This window comes from Passer montanus, unplaced genomic scaffold (genome assembly GCF_014805655.1).
Source record: "Passer montanus isolate IOZ18808 unplaced genomic scaffold, ASM1480565v1 scaffold3, whole genome shotgun sequence".
In the NCBI taxonomy this organism is placed as follows: domain Eukaryota; kingdom Metazoa; phylum Chordata; class Aves; order Passeriformes; family Passeridae; genus Passer; species Passer montanus.
This window is the reverse complement of record NW_024367707.1, coordinates 8,497,724-8,517,541: the sequence shown is the minus strand read 5'-3', so window position 1 is coordinate 8,517,541 and position 19,818 is coordinate 8,497,724. Positions and strand designations below refer to the sequence as shown.

The 19,818-nt window shown below is 41.8% G+C and overlaps 1 protein-coding gene across 2 annotated transcripts in view; it reads right to left on the bottom strand.

Moving 5' to 3' along the window:
- Window positions 1-19,818, bottom strand: part of GPM6B (glycoprotein M6B) — a 107,667-nt gene that overhangs the window by 32,145 nt on the left and 55,704 nt on the right. The window lies entirely within an intron of this gene.

Genomic DNA, 19,818 nt, shown 5'->3' with positions numbered 1-19,818 from the left:
CCTTTCCCATGGGACCTTGTTATTATGCTTTGCATTTTGATTTATTCCACATGCCCTCTGCTCTTTCAAGGGGTGGGGGGTGATGGGTCTGCTCTCTCTGTTTGCTTTCTTTGCCGAGAGTTCCGCTCACCCACGGTAAAAGACTGTGTGAGAGAAGCATAAAAGCAAAAGCGGGTATATATATGTATGTACATGGAAAATTTTAATTCTTTCTGTGACTCCTGAACACAATGGGAAAAAAAAAAGAAAAAACATCCAAGCAAGGAGACAGGAAGCCAGTTCAAGTGATCTAAAATGCACGTGCAACACTCTAAAGGATAAATTGTTTAAGAAAACACAAGTTGGGCTTTAAAAGGAGGTCTGCCACCAGAGACCTAAAGCCATGCTTGGGAGTGAGCACAGAGTTGCTGTTCAGCACGTTTGATCAGTCCCCCCAATCCAGACAGACTGCAGCATGATCAAATAAGCCGCACTTGGGAGCAACAAACTCAAGACATGCCAGCGTTACACTGCATGAGGTGACTTCAGGTGTCCCCAGCCCATTCTTAGGCTGGGGAGCCACAGAGCAGGGTGACACCACACAGGGGTATTGTTCCCCTCCCAAAACCCAGGACAACTGACACATTTAAGGCTGCACTGAGGCTAATTAACCTTGCCTGTCACTTTGCTTGTCTCAGTGCCTTACAGTGCACCACACTGCACAGGGCACAAGTGCTCAAAGGCACCTCTTTGTGTGTTGAGGATGGTGAAGCAAGCATGGAGTAATGGCCTTTGTGGTCCAGCCACTGCAGCCAGCTCTGCAGCCTGCAAAGATGCCCCGCAGGTTCAGCAAATGCTGGGGATGTTAAAACCTACATCCTGCATGTTCCCTGTAACAGATACAAACAGGAGAGTGGGAAGAGGGAAGCAGTCCAAAGATTTGTAGCTGAAATTTAGTCTCTTCTGGTTGAAGTTACTACAACCTGCAATTTTGCTGTGCATTTTTATTCCTAGATGTCAAGTGAAAAGCACAAAAGCCCTCAGACCCAATCATTAGAGAAAGTTCCCATCTCTTTCAAGAAATTAGTGCACAAACCCTCTTCTCTCTCCACAGCTAACACAGCTGTACTTTGCTTTGGGCATTACTGCTCATACTTCAGGCTTCAGCACAGCTGCCAGGAGGTCTTGGTCATACCCTAAGGTTTTGTAGCACAGCATCAAAACTTGATGTCAAGCATTTGTCTAAAATGCTTCCTTGGAGCCCAGGAAAAGTCTGCAGTTGAAGCTCCCACTTCAGCAGACATCAGTGTAAGCAGGATGATGCTAATTTGTAGATGGCATGCAGTATCCTCAGAAGCCAATGTGGGGCAAGCGTTGGGTTCCTGAAGGTAATCAAATCAGTAGGCACAGCAGAGACCTCAACCCAGGTGGCAAGGCATAGTTTCCCCACCTTCCTCTCCAGTGCTAAGACAGCAATCCACACACAGATTGAAATCCCTCCCCAGCAAGACCATGCACTGCAAACACACTCCCTGAAACAATCAGCCAAAAGGTGAAAGCATGGCTGATGTGTTTGCTATATTCTTTTAACCATTACTAAAAGTTTGATTATAGAAAGAAAAGGTTCTACGAAGAGTGGGGCTTTTCCCTGTTTAACATCAGTAGGACTGAAAATCCATACCAAAACACCCTCCTTGCTGAAAGTCACACAAATTGTAGTAATTGGTCAAAGCACTTGATTGCTTCTGACATAAAATTCTCCTCTTGGAATGCCTCATTGTGCAGTTGGTACTTCTGTCACAGTCTAGATCTCTCTTAATGATCTTCGCTTTTAGACTGGAAGGTCTAAAATTTTAAAAGGCTGAAACCTCCCTTCAGACTGTCTTAAGTTACAAAAGGCCTGTTCATAACCGAATTAAAGTGGTGCAATACCAATGCACTTATCAGTATAAATAACCAGAAAATACAAACATAATTTGGAATTTCCTTTATTTAAACAGAAAATACATTAGACATAACCTCTGGTTACAGACTGTCCTGGAGGAAACCCATGACTGTAGCCCTCCCCTCTTTAGCAGTGAGACCTACTCCTTCAAAGAGACGCACACTTTCCTACTGGTGAGCAGAATTTTAGGCAGGCTCAGGACTTCAGAGTTTGTGATGTTTCAGAAACTCAAAACTAATAGACTGGGAGACTATTCCCTCAACTGTTTCCCCAGAATAATCCCTTCCCCAAACAGGCAATGAAAAATCAGTGCACAATACCAGAATCAACTTCACAAAAACCCGAAATGAACACTTCAAAAATCATCAAACCCAAAATTCCAATACAATAATCCTACCAATTAAATTATCCTCTAAAAGCTTCAAGTGATATATGAGTGTAAAATTCTCTGCCCCCCCCCTTGTTACTATTTTCTGGATTGCTGCAATGTTTGACAGGTTTTAAGCACTTATGATCCTAAGTAATTTCTTGATTTTCAAACTTTTACACCATCATTGATAAATACAGCAAATAAAACAAACTGTACTATCTCCTCCAGTGCTAACATGGGTGCTGGTCTTGTGCTTCAAGCACTAATTTCAGCCAGCAAGTTGTCTCATTCAATGTTCCCTCCCTTGAACAGATACATCCTTGTCATAATATGTGATGAGACTGGAAGACATCAAGTTTATGCCTATGACAACACAGCACAAGATTAAGCCACAGCACAAGATTAAGCCACAAAGGGAAAAATTAAAAAACAACCCCAAAATCTTTTAAGACTGATATTCAGCAAAAACCTGCTTGTACAGACCAAGCTGATTTAGATAACCAGAAACCAGAGCAGGCAGCTAGTTACATTTGAGAAGTTCTGCCCAGCATTTTGTTTTTTCAGAACAAGATAAAAGTGAAAATGAGGAGAGGGGCTGAGCAGCAAGGGTTTCTGCTGCTAAAGCACCACTCTGAGTCTACTGCCAAACCTCAGGATGAATAGCAGTGGAGGAAAGTATGTGAAGGCACTGCAGACCAAGTCGCATTTACTGCAAAATAGTTTTTTTTAAGGCTTAAATTTATTTTATCTAGGTATAAAAAAAACCTCAAACCACACACTTAATAATTTTGCTCAGTCAATTAAAATAGCACAATTGCAGAAGTTAAAAAGTACATTAGAATTCCTATTCTGTTCATGTGCCAGTTCCTTTTGAACATCTAGCTTTAATGTCACTGAATCTAGTTTACATTCCTGCAGGCTGAGAAGCTCTACCATAAGCTACAGCAAATTCTTCACAAGCTTTCAGGAGATGAATACACACTTGCCATTTCTACAAAGGCTTCACAGAGCTGTAATAAAGAGTGTTCTCACATAGCTGAAGAGCAATTTGAGATTATCTATGAGATCCAAGACTCAGAAGTTAAAATACAGAGACTGTCCCTCAAACAAGACTGACACATAGTCCAAACAATTAATTTTAAAGACAACATGTAGAATATTTTTTTTAATATTTAAGAGAAAGAACAAATACACGTGAAGCCACTTGGTGCAATGTAATTGCTCGTGTTCAGCTTTAAACCAGTTACCAAAGACTTGCTTATAAAACCCAATCCAAACACTTATGCAAAAACAGGGAAACTTTCCATGTGGATGAAATTAAAGCATGACTAGTTTTCAGTTGCGCAGCACTCATACATCTTGCAAGTACTTCACAAAAAATTAAATATTGGGGTTCATTCTTTCAGATACACCAGGTTACTGGGAAAATGGATTACAAATTAACAAATAACAGCGGAAAATCCCTGCACTTATACCACAGTATAAAACACAGACATGAGTCTGCAGTGCACTTAGGGGTCTCAATCTCAAGTTTCTCTAAGAGCAAAAAGGCTTAAGCATGGATAGTGGTTATCTCTGCAGCCAAAGAAAATCACTGAGTTAATCAATGGAGCTAAGTCCAGGAGGGTAAGCAAACCTTAACAGTGTGAAGATGCCAGTGCTGTGACTGCCTTAACAAAGCCTGGTGAAGATGTCAATGACTGCTGCCAAGCTCAATGCCTGGTGACAAGCAGCAGGCAAAGGAGATGTCACTCAGTTGTTGGGGTACATACAGTTCTCTGTCCAGCCTGCCTGTTTCCAGCTGGACCACTACAGTTACAGCCACGGCTGAGAATCAAAGGTAACAAACAGCCTAGATCCAGAACATACACCAATAGCTAACATTTAGTTGGAACACAAAAGGAAAAAACAAATCCCTTAGAAAGTGAGCAGATGGTTCTGTATGGCTTTTCCAGTACCTAGGTCTCATCAAGTTCTAGTCTCAAAGATGGCTGCAAAGATGTGAAGTCCACCAAAGAAAAAAGCCTGAAGAACTATGATTAAAGTCAAAATGAAAGAAAAAGTTGATGCCTTCTTAAGCAGGTGGGAGCTCCATCTCCACTTACAAAAGGCAGTCAACAGCAGAGAAGGAAATAATTTTTAAAAGTGATGGATTTTATTTATCTAATCTAAGGGCCTTAGTAACATTTTCCTGGGTTTCAGAAACTCGTATTTAAAAAAGAAAAAATCTGAGGAAAATAATACAAAACTCTTGACAGACAAAATAGAGGACTCTCAACCATTCCATAGACTTCTAAGGAAAGGCAATAAAAATGAAAACAAAATACAATTAGTTTGAAACTTAGCTGGAAGCAACATCACCTCTTGCATTCCTCTCCTGTGAGGCTGCCTGAAATAGCACCATGCTTTTAGCAAGCTGTAAAGAAATATGGTGACAAACTACAGCTTGTTTAGACTACAGTAGAAATGGCATGGAAATACAGAAAATAAAAGCAAAGACTTCCTAGCATCTCCCCTGGAAGGAACTTTCATTAGGCAAATGTTCAGAGCTCCAGTGGCTGTCCTCAGCTTCTACTCCAGCTCCACAATTTTATGGCATAGTTTTCTACAAGTGTACTGCAAGACAGGTTTCAAATGCTTTAACTTTACAATGAAGCAGCAAAACAAGGCTTTGAGTTACCCAATCTCCATAAATTTTTCTCTTCATCAGTGGCAAGATCCTCATATACATGACTAATACATGAAGCCTTCAACAGTACTTCAAATGCTCCTCCATAATTTTAAGGGCTATATTTTTTACTTTGGCACATATAACCACCTTTTTTTGCTCCCTCAGTCCATCACAATTGAGGGAAGATTCTCAGCTATCCTGCATCTGCTTTGTAGTGCAGCAGGAAAAAAATACACTCAAGTCTTTTGTCTTTGTTGCCTTAATTCTGCACTTTGAAGACAATCCAACATACTTAACTTTTGCTGCGAACCCTCTTCTCCAATACTGTTGTCAAAGCTTACTGCCATCTCAGAAAACTAACTGGAGCTTCTGAATACTTGGACATACTGAAATAGCATCCTAGATATTTATGTCACACTTGCCAGCACTCAAGTAGAAGTGCCTCTTGTACTTGCAGAAGAGCTATTTCTGCCAGCAATTTAGAAGACAGCAAAGGTATCATTATAATATACTCCATGTTAATACAGCTGTTCCATCTCAAAACACAAGAGCTTGACACAGGACTGGTATTGGGAGGCAACCTGTTGATTTCTTTTTTTGTCTATAAATAAACGTCACTGAGTTCAGTCTTGACACAAACTTAGCCTTTTGCTCCACAAAGTCATATTTAATCAGACGATTCTCTGTTAACTTTACATCCAGTTCTGATTTTCAAAATTGCCCTCCCACTCTTCGCATAGACTTCAGCATCCCACCTACAATCTCTCATCTATTCAGTGCTCGTTTTGTTCTTCAGTCTTGGCTTCAGTCCAGTCTTTTCACAAAGCGTGGAAAAAAGCAGGGAAATAAAAAGAAGTGCAAAAGCCTACAGCTCCCCAAAAAGAAACCAGGGGCACTCATTATAGAAGGGTACCTCACACTGAGTACTGGGGGTACATGGGGAGTGACAGGGACGAAGAATCTTCCTAGAATGTCACAAAGGATTCCATGCACAAACCATGGATATAGATATGTGTATGTACACATGCAGAAAACACGCACATATGTGTGCATATTCATATGTATATGAAGAAAATCCATACAATAAATATATACGTTTTTTTATTGAACAGTAAACCATATGGGCACCATTGGAACTGCTATGAGGAATACATACTAATTTACAGAGTCATTCAGTAGGTATTCAGTTTGATAGTAAATGCACTATCACACTGTACAAGTGTACAGACTGCTACAGACTCCTGCAGCTCAAGGTTTCAGGGCCAGGAACCAAGTCAGCCAAGATCAGACTGGAGTTCACAGCACAGCTAAGCCACACCTTGGGAGCACTGTTACCCATTTATCTTAGTATCCTGGGTTGGAAAACCAGCCCCAGGCTCTGCCATACACTGCTCCTAGAGCAACTCATGGATTGTTGGGCAGGTATGCATCAACTTTTTGAAAAGCCCACCGAACTCAAAAGTCAAAATGTTGCGATAAAAGAAAGCATCACAATAATGACTGACAGGAGGTACTGAAATTCACTGTTTGAGGTTTCAGCACCTTGTAAGTCACGACAACTGTAGCTGTTTCCCCAAGACAGAAAATTCTCATTCCAGTGTAATTAAACTATACTTTGGAAAGATCCTGCACCAGCTCTGTCTTGCAGTGCTGGACTGCCTGTTGAATTACAAATGTAGTCTCTGTTCACACATAAGACACTAGTCATGAAATCCTCAGTTAAGACACTAACAAAACAGTCCCCGATTAATCACTGTATTCTTTGCAACAGCAGATATCCTCATTAGGAAAGCAGCAGGACATTAACAAGTCCAACGTTGAGAGTGTCCAATTAACTCATCGACTAAATATGTGCCAAGCAACTTCTCCAGTCTAGCTTTTCCAGTCCCCTCTTTCCAGCTGCAGCGATTGGGATCCCAGTCATGTCGAAAGCAGTGGCTCTTTCGCGCTGTGCAAAGCCTTTGAGAGCGCCGCTGTGAACAGCAAACAACGGCCGCTCAAGTGTTCCGAGGTCTTTCACTTGCGCCCACAAAAAGCTAAGTGTGCACTCAGGGAGTTCAGCACAACTCAGAAAAAAAAACCCCACCCCTCTACCTTTGTAAACAAGGAATGACTTAACCTGCTAACAACGAGTGTGGTTGGAGCTCAGTCTGGATCATAGCACGCCTCAGTTTTTGCCGAACCTCAGCAGTGGGTGATCCTGCATACAAAGTGAGCTCGGAGACAAAAGTGCTATAGGGTGAGTTAAGGACAAAGTAGCAGCTTTCAGCCTGGATTCCCAGTTAGGCTGTCAAGTAAAATCCCTTGCCAGGGCAGGATTATTCCCTAGAGTATATATTTCCAACACTTTGTCTTGCCTAATTTTCTAAGTGTCTCCAGCTCGGAGCCTTTCAGGGTTTGGCGAGAGGAGCCATTCTGTGGCCCGGCAGGTTTTGAGGCTGGGCACAAAGGAGGGCTTGCACAATGGCCAGGGCCCCGCTGCAGTCAGGGCAGAGGGAGCAGCTTCTCCACAAGGAGCAGGGTCCCAGCCTCTGAAATGGCCTCCATTCCTGCTGCCTGAAAACCACCCTGACTCTCTTTTGAGCAATGCCTAGTTACATCCCCATTTCTGTTTCTTTCCAAATGTGACATTCACTTGTTTTAAACAGCTGAAAGGCATAATTTCTGCACTTTGTCATGACTCAGAGTGAAATGCATCTACTTTTCTTCATCTGTTCCTTGTATCATCCCCATGCCATTTTATTTCTACTCTCTGTTTTTCAGCAAATTTGTAACCATTTCTCTTGCACTCGGAGCTTCCCAGGTGTAAACACTAAGCATTCTCATTGTGTGCTTCCTCTGACATTGAAAATGCCCCGGGCATTTTTGATTTCAGTAGTACTACAGACACATCTCCCACATACTATTACATATTCCTGAAGTGCAATTATCTCCTCCACCTTTCTGCACCATTTGGAGAGGAGAAGAAAGGAGCTAAGGAGCCAGGGAAGGCGAGAAGGGATGTATATACTGAAAAAAAAACCCCCTAAAATTAAAACAAGAGAAAAGCAGAGGGCAGAAACAACACCCAAGGCTCTGAGTAAGGTTTTTTTCTGTGGTCTGTAAGAACACTACGTAGAAACAAACTACTATGTCAAGTGTAGGTGGAGGTGACCAAAGGCAAGTTGCTCAACATGGGACATTGCAGCTCACAGACTTGCCCACAGGTTGCAGAAAAAGATTATAGTTTCCCATGTTCAGCCAAAATCACCCAGCCCAAACCGCTTGTTCACAGGTTTATTAGTACAGGGAAGAAATTGAAGACCAGCCACAGCTTTAAAAGTATTTATAAGCACTTACTTCCACCCATGGTCCTCAGAAACTAATTGTGTGTTCAAGTGCAGTACATACTTCTATTGCAGACAGAACATCACCAGATTGCAAACACAATCAAAAGCCCATTTTCTTAGCTTAATTTGCCATTAGTACACTGCAGGTTTATAGAGGCAAACAAACTATAACTGATTTTTCACTGCCACTTCAAACTGTTTCCAAGCAAATATCATAGCAACATGATCAGAGCATCAATTTCACTAAAACCCTAATTCTCTACAATAAAACAACACACACATGTTTGAAGGAAGACAGAAAATGTATTCCTGAGTAAACTGAGCATCTCCCTAGTTCTGGACCAACAGGTCCTGGGACAAATTCCATCATTTAAAGACCACATCTTTTAGGAGACAAGGGAGAAAAAAAAAAACAAAAACAAACAAACTCTAGGCTTTTATACATATCAGTCAATATTTAAAGACTAGTGTTTAGAGGTTTTTAGTATATACCAAACACGAATGCATTTATTTCAACCTTAAATATAACCATATAGATATGGTAACAGACTAATAATTAAGTGGCTTTTCACAGACTCCCTTGTGTTGCATAACCGAGAAGAAAAAAGTCTTGCCAGTAGCAGCATCCCCCATTTCCCGAGCTGAAGAGGGAGCTCAGCGCCACTGCCCTGCACGCATCAGCAACTTGGAAATGAACCGATGGAGGCCCTGCCACCAAAAATCTGTTATTTCAGCTGAAACTGCACTTCAAGTATCTGTCCGTGTTACCCAGAGAGAAGCCCCGTGGGCAGCAGCCCCTCGGCCCGTCGGGCCCGGGCCCTGGCGGGGGTCCCGGCCCCTGGGAAGCCGCCCGGGCCGGGCCTTCACGGGTGAGCGGGCTCGGAGCCGCATTCAGCGCACAATGCCCGCAGCCGCGCTCCCACAGCACGGGCCTCCCCTGCTCCCCGCTTTTATCATCCTTCATATCTCCGCGATGACAGGCCTGAAAGGGCTTCTGATGAGAAATGTGCTTTGAATTAGCATATTTCCCCCTGCATACAATGGAGGCATTAAGCTGCTGCGTTTTGCAAGTCCAAACAAAAGCAGCCCAGGCTGTTTTTAGCAGCACTGTTTGAAGTTTTATTCCTCCTCTCCTTCCCGAGTTGCAAGCGTATTTAACAAATTTTCACTCTTTTTGTAAAGCAGGAAGCATGACCGATAAAATCTTATTATTTGATCGGTTTCAGACTTTAAAAGACAATCTTTCGATACTGCAAAGAGCAACACGGTGTCTGTGCAGTGCTTGCACCGAACTGCAGTCCAGGGTCCCCCAGAGAGCTGGCCCGGCTGCCCCAAACACTTGCACAGACCCTGTCATCGAGGATTTCAGAACCCGAACACATGTACAGCAATCCAGTAGAAACGGTCCTGTATTCAAAGCTCAATTTTACCCCTGTATCCTGGGCTCACTGTTGAAAATATCTGTTTTGAAAATGAGAAAGTGAAGCACTGTGCTGTAAGAAGGAGCAAAAAAAAGCCTTCCGTCCATCCTGGATTATCCCTTAGTTTAATGGGAGAGCTGAACCTCAGAAGTACCACCTTTATGAAATGGCTTCAACCTAGAAAGTGAATTTCTATTTACCCAGGAAAAGAGGGCAAGAGGAAGGAGATGGAAATGAGTTCAACACAGAAGAGGAGGAAGAAGCACTGCTGCATCAAACCATCTTTGGGCAACAGCTGCCAGGAGAATAAATCTACCTCAGCTCAGTGTGTTTGTCTGTAATTGCTCATTAACACAGCTGGACCATTAGGAAGCCAGTTTGTGGTTTTCTTGGTAAAGAGGCATGTCTGCCTTGCTCCTACATTAAACAGAATTTCCTCTGTGAGGAAGACATAAGATTAAAAAGTCAAAGTTCTTCTTAGAGGAAGGGTTTGGTGGTTTGGGTTTGGTTTTTCTTCTTATTCTTCGTTTTCCCTCTCCCAAAATTTCCACAGTATTTATGTAATCTTCTATATGTGGCACAGCTAAGAAGAAAAATCACACTCCTTAACAACGTGAGATTACAGCAGAAAAGCAGAATGCCAATGAGATCCTAGGCAGGCAGCTTGCAAGTGAGGTGGATATAAAAGCTCTTCAGAAAAAAGCCTGGGCTGCAGCCTGCAGAAGGAGTCTTGTAGGAGAAATGTCTGCTTTGTTCAGACTCTTCTGTTCTGTTTCAGGAAACTTTCCCGAGAATGAGGATCCATCTCTCCTTGATTTCCTCTGCAGTAAAGCTCAAGATACTCAACAGTGTCTGCTTTGCTCTCAACCATGCCCTGCCACGTGCCAAGCAGCCCACGCAGCACGGCGCTGCCTCCCGCAGAGTGCCAGCCTGCGCAGATCTGCACGACCTGGCAGGAGAGGCATGTCACTCTCTGGTCCCCACGGCAGTGACAGAGCTGCTGGCACTGCCACAGCACCATGTCCATATGGCAACTGCGCAGCAGCGACTGAGGTGTGACCACAGACATCCTCCTCCTTGTGGCAGGGACCCTCCCTTCTCACCACAAGGTGCTCTGCAACACTGAGCGTCTGCAGCCCAAGGGTCTGACCCCTAGCGACTCACACTCTTCTCTGATGCACCGGCTCTGCCAACTTGACTCCCAGGAAAGCTTTTTCATAGTCTCCAGTAGCCACAGGTTCACTTTTCATGTGTTTGTTCAGGGGCACTAAGGAATATGGCTGGAGAGGACTACACATTATTTGGCACCACAGCCTTTAAAGGCTGGACATGCATTTTCCCTTGTTCTGAGGCATTTCACAGCTTGGTACCAAACAGTAGACAAGGCCACCATGTTACCACAGGAAGCTCTAATGTCAAAGCAAAAGGAGAAGGGACTTAAGAAACCCTTCAGAGGCTTTTATTAGGTCATGAACAGATGGGTGAGAGTAACGAAGTAGTCTAGGTAGGAGAAAAGAGGAATTAAAGACCAAAAGTGAGAACTTCACTTTGCAACCATTCCTTCTGAGGTAAGTCCTTTGGAATCAAATGCCACAACAGCTTGACACAGAAAATGAAATAAAACAGATCTCAGCTCCATTCACATATAATTTTCCTTATCTCAACCCATGAGACTTGTGCTACATTTTCTCTGCATTACCCAGCTGAAGAGCACAGTGGTTTTGGTGGGCACCTAATGTTCAGCCAGGATAAACCCACCACAGGTGGTAAGAGATATCCCCAGTAAACTCAGCAACGAGATTTTAGGCTTCTTAGGAGTGAAGGTCTATAAAAAAAAACTTCAGGTAAAACAGTGTCATAACTTTGAATTTAAACCAAGAAAGCTGAGAAAAAAAAGCCCTCCATGTATTTAGAAATACTATGTCTCACCTGCAGAATTTCTCTTCAGCATCGTGGGGTGTGAAGAAGAAGGGAAGTGGATGAACTCATACCAGGGTAAAGCAGTGCCTTTCGTGTTGCTGACACCCAATGGGACCTGATCACAGCACTTCCCAATCCAGGAAATATTCTTAAATTTCAATTATTCTTCAGAATCACTGGATTCAGCCCAACGATGAATAGAGAGCACATGCCGCTATCCGCTGTGGTGTTCTGGCACAGGGCAGCACCCTGCCAACAAAGGCACCACTCTTCCTTTCAAAGGGCCCCAGAAAGAGAGCTCTGTGCTCTCATGTGATGAGGCAGGCTTTTACAACTTGGATCACTACAGGGTATTGAACTCGGACAGTATGCTTGCTGAGGGCTCTCTTGCTTTATCTCAGACCTCAACAGGTATGTGTGATATCTAAGCTAAAATAAACCAGCCTCATCGCATTCATTTTGGCATCATGAGTCACTCTATCTTGCTGAAACAAAACTACCTTGTCACCTCCACATTGAGTAAGTGCTATTAACTTTTCCAATATTCCACCTACTGTTGTTTTCAGCTGTGCAAGTGCACAGCATAGAAACATCTCAGAGTATGCTTCACGTTTCAGCATTCAGAGGAGGAAGACACAGAAAATGCAGGATATACTATGCCTGCTCCTGTAGGCAGAAATAGTTTCTGGCCTTCTATATTAATCTCATGAAAAAAACCAAACCCCAAAACGACTGGCACTCACACAAGAGATGATGTGCTATGAAGCAGGACAAGCTCCACACATTTCCTTTCCTGTCCTTTTAACTCAATCTAACAAAACCAATTTCAAGGATCATTACTATTTTTGCTACTTTTTAAACACTGCCCTGACTTGGGGAATCTTGCTGCAGGTATCAAGGCAGAGGTGATTTTCAGTCCTTTCAGGAAATGATAGAAATTTGCTAGGCTGAATTTTCTGCTCCAAATGCAAGAGTCCCAAAACTTAATCAGACACACAGATGTTAAAGAAAAGAGTACTATGGCTTTCAAGTTTGCCCTTGGAGAGAGGATCAGGATCATAAAACAGAAAATTCCTTTCAGATCAAGGCTGGAAAGCAGAGAATGCCAAATAGTCAAGAGCTGGGCTACCAGCTACATCACAAGCAAGATCAGGAGAGTGATGCAAGCAGGCATAGAGCAGAGTGAGAGAAATAAATGCTTCCCCATATCATCTTACTGCATCCTAGTTGCAGTACACTGGCTGGACAGAACCCATGATTCTACAGCACTGCATTTTCCACAGGGATCCTGCATGGTCCCAGACATGCTGCACAAGCTGATCCCAAACCAGGGAGAAACAGCCTGTGTTCTGCTACAGAGGCGCTTCCTCACAGAGCTGCACCACTGAAGCCAAGAAGCCCAGAAACACTCAAGGGCCTGGATACTTATAAACACTTTTCTCCTCCAAAAAACCACTCCTTTCTAGCTGCAAAGTAACATCACTTCAGATGTTGACAGAATTTCATCTCTCTTCTAAATAGATCAAAGAGAAAAAGAAATTATATATTTGTGTGTGTATATATATATGTGTGTGTGTGTGTATATATATACATATATCTATATGTATGTGTATATTTATATATATATATGTGTAAAAGAATCACAACTAAGCCAAGACATAGGAACTAAGTATGTGGGATGCCCTACAGAAGTGAAATGTAATTTTTCCACAGTTTGAATCATCTGGTAGTGTTATGCTGATCCTTTCTCATATATATTGTTTAAGATTTTTCCTTATGGACACAAAAGATATATTACCCTCTACTTCCCACCTCTGCAAGTTGAAGCACTGTTATGGATATGTTCTGTAAATAAGGCCTGTGCAGTCCCACAGAAAAAGAGATTGCACCCCTAAGGCTGAGGAGATACTAGGAACTGCAATTTTAAGATGTAGCCATGTGCATCTTAAAATATTTGTCATTTCTACTTCACAAATCAACATTTTATTTAAAAAAATACTGCTTCTCAGTGCTGGTGTAAGCCCTAAATTTAGAGACATGGGGAAAGAATTTCTGTTCCTCTGCAGTAAGAATTACAGAAGGTGTTTCTGCCTCCATTTCTCCTTTGGACCACATTTCAGCCTGAATTACCCACTTTGCTATACCAAATAGCTGATGTATATCTAAATGAATGAGATTAAGGAGGAAAGTATGTTTTTGCTTGGAAACATGCCATTACAACGTAGTGTTGAAACAGTAAGTATATAAACTTAGTAGACTATCTTTTTGTGTTTGCTGAGGTGCTTCACAAACATAGGACAGGTGAATTATCCTTTTTGATGCATAAATTAAGCCACAAAAATTGCTTTCACAAACAGTAAAACCACTTCATTGATCTTCCTCAGTATATGCCTACATTTCCAGATGGACTCTTAGCTACAGGGGTCAATTAGATACTACAGATATCTTTAAACTTAACAAATTATCTGAACAGAAAATGTTAACAAATAAAATAGGTTACCATTCATGTGAGCTACATCTTTAAGGAGCAGGAAAGCTACTTTCAAGTTGTGCTCAGAGGAACATTTCAGTAATTCTCTGAATTTTTAGCTAAGCTATTTCTTTCACATTATTTTTGAAACTTTATAAAAGTTTTTAAGCTCTGCATGCTAATTAGATTCTAATCCAATTCACCAGATGTGGGCAGTCACTCCTTGCAAGGGAGCACTCTTCAGCATTTTGCTCTTAACAATGTATCAACCAGGGCCAGAATTGAGTAGCACAGGTTATATTTCTACCTCACACTGAGTTTCTCCTCTCAACAGTTGTATGATTTTCTGTTTATTTTTGTTTGTGACTAAATGCAACATCAAAAGCATGAACTATTTTCATATACAACAGCAGTATTTTAATTCTTACCAATTTACTTGACAATGCTCCCTTTTAGAGGGGATTTTACAGAGTGAGAGGCAAATGGAAATAGAGTTTAAAATGTGATTTGGTTAAGACTCACACTGCATTTAGGAAACATCCATACAGCAGGGACAACTAGCAACTATGACATTACGTTTAAACTCTGGCACCCAATACTTACTCTTTAGCATCCTTCTGGAATTCTGCTCCTTTTAAGACGTTTCATTCTTTTGCTTTTAAAATAGCTATGATTTCCTAATACATGATATGCCTGAAACGCCCTCTGACAAGCTCTACCAACACAGATTTTTCCCACTTGCACTTTCACTTTGTTTGAATGCATGCATTGTCAGCCTCCTCTGCCTCCACCTCTCCTTTCCTACATTATGTGCAGCACTCATTTGTTTCAGATTATAAAAAGCACTAGGATTCTGAAGCCATTAAAAAGAAGTTGCCAGCATATGGGATCTATGGAAAATTTAATCCAGTAGGTGAAATAAGACTTAACTTTAGAACTGATAAATGGAAGTTTCAGATATTATTACTATAGAATTGGTTGCATTTTTCCTTTTACAATTATGCAGAAGAACTGTGGCCATTGCCCTTGCAGAAAACTGCAAGAAACCTTTTTTTTTTTTTTTTTTTTTTTTTTTTTTTTTTAGCATTGAGACAGATGGCCCTGGCTTCAAATATAGAAGACCTTCCTACACAAAACAGAGGTGCTGGCACATGATACGTGGGTGAAGGATATTCTGGATACTTGCCTGGGAATGTGTGTACCCAAGAGGTGAAATAGTAGGATAAGAGAGAAGAAAGGAGATAAAAAAGAAAGCTAAGAAGGAAGAGGGAAGAAGGAAGGAAGCACCAAAGCATTGGGTTTAGAAGGCATGGTGAAACATGTCAGTGACAGAAGAAAATGCAAAAAGCCTCACTTTCTGAGCAGATGGGGAGTGCATATGTACCTTTACATGGGCGTTCAGATTACTGCATTGATCACTATTTCTGAATGTAAACAGGGCTTGAGACTGAGAGGAAGAAATGACTTTAGTCCAGATGCAGGAGGTGGCAGAGCCCTTCAGACTCCATCCACTTCCCACATGAGTGGGAAAACAACACTTCCAAGTGCTGCAGCAGGCAAGGTCATGCCAGACCTTCACTGGGTTTCACCCCACAACTGGACCACTTCAGGAACCCTAACTGGAGGCTCTTCCATGCAAGCAGCAACTCCTGGCAGTCCTGTTCTTGCTCACAGCCTTCCGCCCCTGTCGCCTGTCACAGCCCTGGGCTCACGGTCTTTGTCTCCCTCCTGAATAACTCCTCCTGCTTTCAGCTTGCGCTTAATCCTCCAGGAAACCTCATTCTCCAGAGAAGAAGAGTGCTTCTGTACGTAATCTCCAGACAGCAGCTGTGACCTCGGCACCCAGAAAGGCGATCATTGTGCATGACTGTGGTAGCAGGGGTGAACTTCCCCTCTCCCCCCCGCCACTCATTTAAGGGCTGCTGGAAGCGCGCTGTCACTTTATAGGCACACACTGCCAGCAGTGATTTTCTCTGGCAGCTGTGGGTACTTGTCCCTTCACCCTCATTGCAGGCTACCCTCAGAATCTGCACAACCATCTATTTTATTATTTTTTATTTTGCTTTTTAAGGGATTGAACTTCCCACCTGCCAACAGAAGGAGCACTTGTTTTTTGCATTTGGTCCTTGAGGCTATGGCAGTATTACTGAAAAGTGACTTTGTCCATTTTTAATATCCAAAAATACAGAACAGCTGTGCTTTCTCGAAGTTCTTTTGTATAAGAGTGGCTCTGAGACAATACTAAATTCAAGGCTGCCAAAGCTCAGACCTGAACGGCCTGAAAAATTGCCTTTTTTTTTTCTAGTAGCTCTCAAAACACTATACTACCAGCATGTCAGTAATGCAACAGGTGTTATTTCAAGACAGAAAATTTTGAACAATGTAATTCTTCATGGCATGCTTATCAGCCTTTTAGTACACTCAGTTTTATTATTCTGACACAAGGCAAACTTACGTAACAGCACAGTGCGTGCTAATTTACGGGATAACAACATGGATGTTGAGTTTGGAACAGTGCACTTTTGTTCCAGACTGTGGATATTTCCCATACTCCTAAGAAAGGCATATGCTGCACAAACACTTTTAAAAGCATCCAAGTGGAATTCAATATATTGAAAGAAGCTAAAGTACTCTGGAGTGATTAACAAACATGCTTCAACAGAATGGCACAAAGGGATAATTAAGAACTAAACCCACAGAGATACTGAGACAACTAAAATCTCTCCAATTTCTTCTGCGATTGATCAGAAAAGCCCACTTGCCCACTGATGGTGTACAGACAAGTGTAAAAGTGGTTCCAGATCACTGACAAGTAACTACAAACCTTCCCATCTTCTAATGCTAATCCTCTAATGCTAACTTTTGGAGGATTTAAGGACTCCTGTACAGAGACAGTGAGGATATATGTGGCCACAAAGCTGAACAATATCCCTCCTCTGACTCTGCCTAATGTTTCTTCTTCACAGGCAGAAGAGCACTGGAAGCCATCCACCCAGAATGCTGGTCTCTGGCAGAGTAAGAGTCAGAAGAAAAGAAAAGACAGAAGAAAACAAAAGACAAATGGCAAAAATACCAGGTGAAAAATGATGTGACTTCTTAGTTTTCCAAAATTAGCCTGTTTGACTTATCCTTCATCCCAGAGGACAAATACAAAATTCCTCAATGACAAAGAAATGCCTTTCTCCTCTAGCTCAAAAGAGTTTCTCCAGACTCTGCCTATGCAATCCAAGCCATCATGTCCCCACTGAAACAACACAACTCTGATGAAAGGTAAATAGTCACCATTCATCTTAGCAAAATGGATCACAGCAAAATTATTTTTTTTCCTCTGGCCCTTCCCAAAGTCATCTGTTCAGTCCTTGAAACATTATTGATGTCAGCATCTTCCACCAGAAAAGAAAAACAACTGAAAATCACTCTCCGTACCTTCTCAAAGGCTGACAGAGATTTCCAGGACAGATTTTACACTGAACTACTATTTGAACACCTTTAAAAACACTTTCCCTTCCTTCATTAGCTAGAAATATACTTAACAGAAGTACATGCACACACACATTCCTGCTAGCTATGGCACACATCTTCAGGACTAGTGGACTTGATAATGAAAGATACTGTCTTTAAAAACAAACAGTTGTACACTACCTGCCACATTAGTGCCCACACACAGGTTTCCCTGAGTATCTGAACATTTATACCACAACCCCCTGGTATACCCCCTTTCGCAGATGAGGTACCCCAAACCAATCAGCATGCTGAGGACCCCATCCCATAGTGACAAAAGACTGCAGGCAGCAACACACCATGAAAATTCACATATTATCATGTACAATATGTGAGTATCAGTGCTACTTCAGGCAGCTGGCATCAGCAGTGCCTTCCTCATCAAGTGCCTCACAGTGAGTAAGCAGCTCTGGGGCAGATCTGTAATCTCTGCAGATGCTGTTTGCCTGTCTTCATCATGTCTACACAAATGAACATATGGCCTTCTAGCACAAGGCCAGCTTACACAGTCATTAATTAGATATAATTTCAGCCTGTTCGATGTATCTGATACAAAAATCTGTCCTCTGGCAGGATTGCCCTTGTGGTATAGAAACTCATCTCTTTGTGAACTGACCCATCTGATGAAGAAAAGCAACAATTTTGCCTGTGACTGGGGAAATACCTGTTCATTACAAATGCAGGTACAGCAGTGTAAATACACCTGAACTTGCCAGTGGGTTTCTTCTCGCTCTCCCTAGTTCTCATTACAAGCAGAAGATGGGCACTCCTCTCTCTCCCTCCAGCATGTGATACCAAGATATTCTCCAAAAGCACCATCACAGGTGCTCAGCAAGGCATTACAATGCCAGTAATTCAGTCCTGCTGCCAGGCCTAGAGAGCTAGTCACAAAACTCCTGGGAAAGTACAGGGAAGCAATCATCCTATATGCAGATACACCTCATGGCTCTATGTAATAAGTAGACTTTGTAAATTGTTGCACTTCACTCATTTTTAAGTGAATAATTAAGTAAAAGTATTAATTAAGGCTGAAGACTCAGAAAAGTTGGTATGAAAAAATACATTTTTGGTAAAAGGTGGTAATTTTTTGTTCAGATCTTGCCACATTGCTTCATTTTCTCACAGCAGCACAAAACAACACCAGGCACATATACAGCCCCAGATGGGGGGCTGCTATTCAGAAACAACCTGAGCACATGATGGCCCAAAGGAGAACTTTGAGTTGTGCTCTCTTCCTTCATCATGCACAGCACCATGCAGAAGTTTGCAATGCAGCATTGTTTGCAGAAAAGCATAACAAGTTAAAGAAGTTTGTAACAACTTCCCAATAACATATGAGGTGCCAACTGCCAGTTTATAAGGAGAGAGACCTGACCTACAGGCACAGCCTGGAGGTAATGGGGGAACAACTTCTTCCATGTGAAATGTGAGGAATCTTCAGTAAAGCAAAGCTGGTACTTCAGAAAAAGAAGAGAGGATTTAACAAAAACAACAGAAAAGGCATTTGAGGGATAGCATCCAATTAAATGACTCATCTTTGATGATATTGAACTACTTATGAATTACTATAATTTTTTTTTTAATTTCTATTAGTAGTTCTTGATTATACACCAGAATGATATACCAAATAACAGTGGCCCTTCAAAATATGGTAATAGCTAGAGGTGCTTTTCTGTGGAAACAGATAGTCAATAAGATCTTTCTTTTGGATGCTAGCTGGTTCATTGGTTTCCCCTTGAACCCTACAATGTTTGCACATGCTCATTTTTTGGCTGAGCATAAATGTACTTGAAAGGGCATTGATACCCACTTTCATATGAACCTTGGTGGCTTTCCTGAATTTTTTTCCTAGAGATCTAAAACTCTCACAGAACTGAACAGTCACAAATTACATATAAATATGATTATTATGACAGAAAATTAATCATAACTTCTTTGCTGTGTTTCATTGCAAAGGATTATGTTTTAAGACTGACTTCCAGCAGATTCTCAGTACCAGCAGGAAAGTTATATTTTAAATATCTGTGCTATATGAACAATGCTATGCTTATGTAGTATATCTATTCTTCCTCAATTCCTGATTTCCAATTGATTAGAATTAACTTAGCAGTCACTATTTTAATGTAAGTCTTCACTATCAGCTTGTGAAATTGGGAATGGCTGACAGTTATCCCTGTTGACAAGCACTGGTATCTTCCTCATGCCTCTCTCA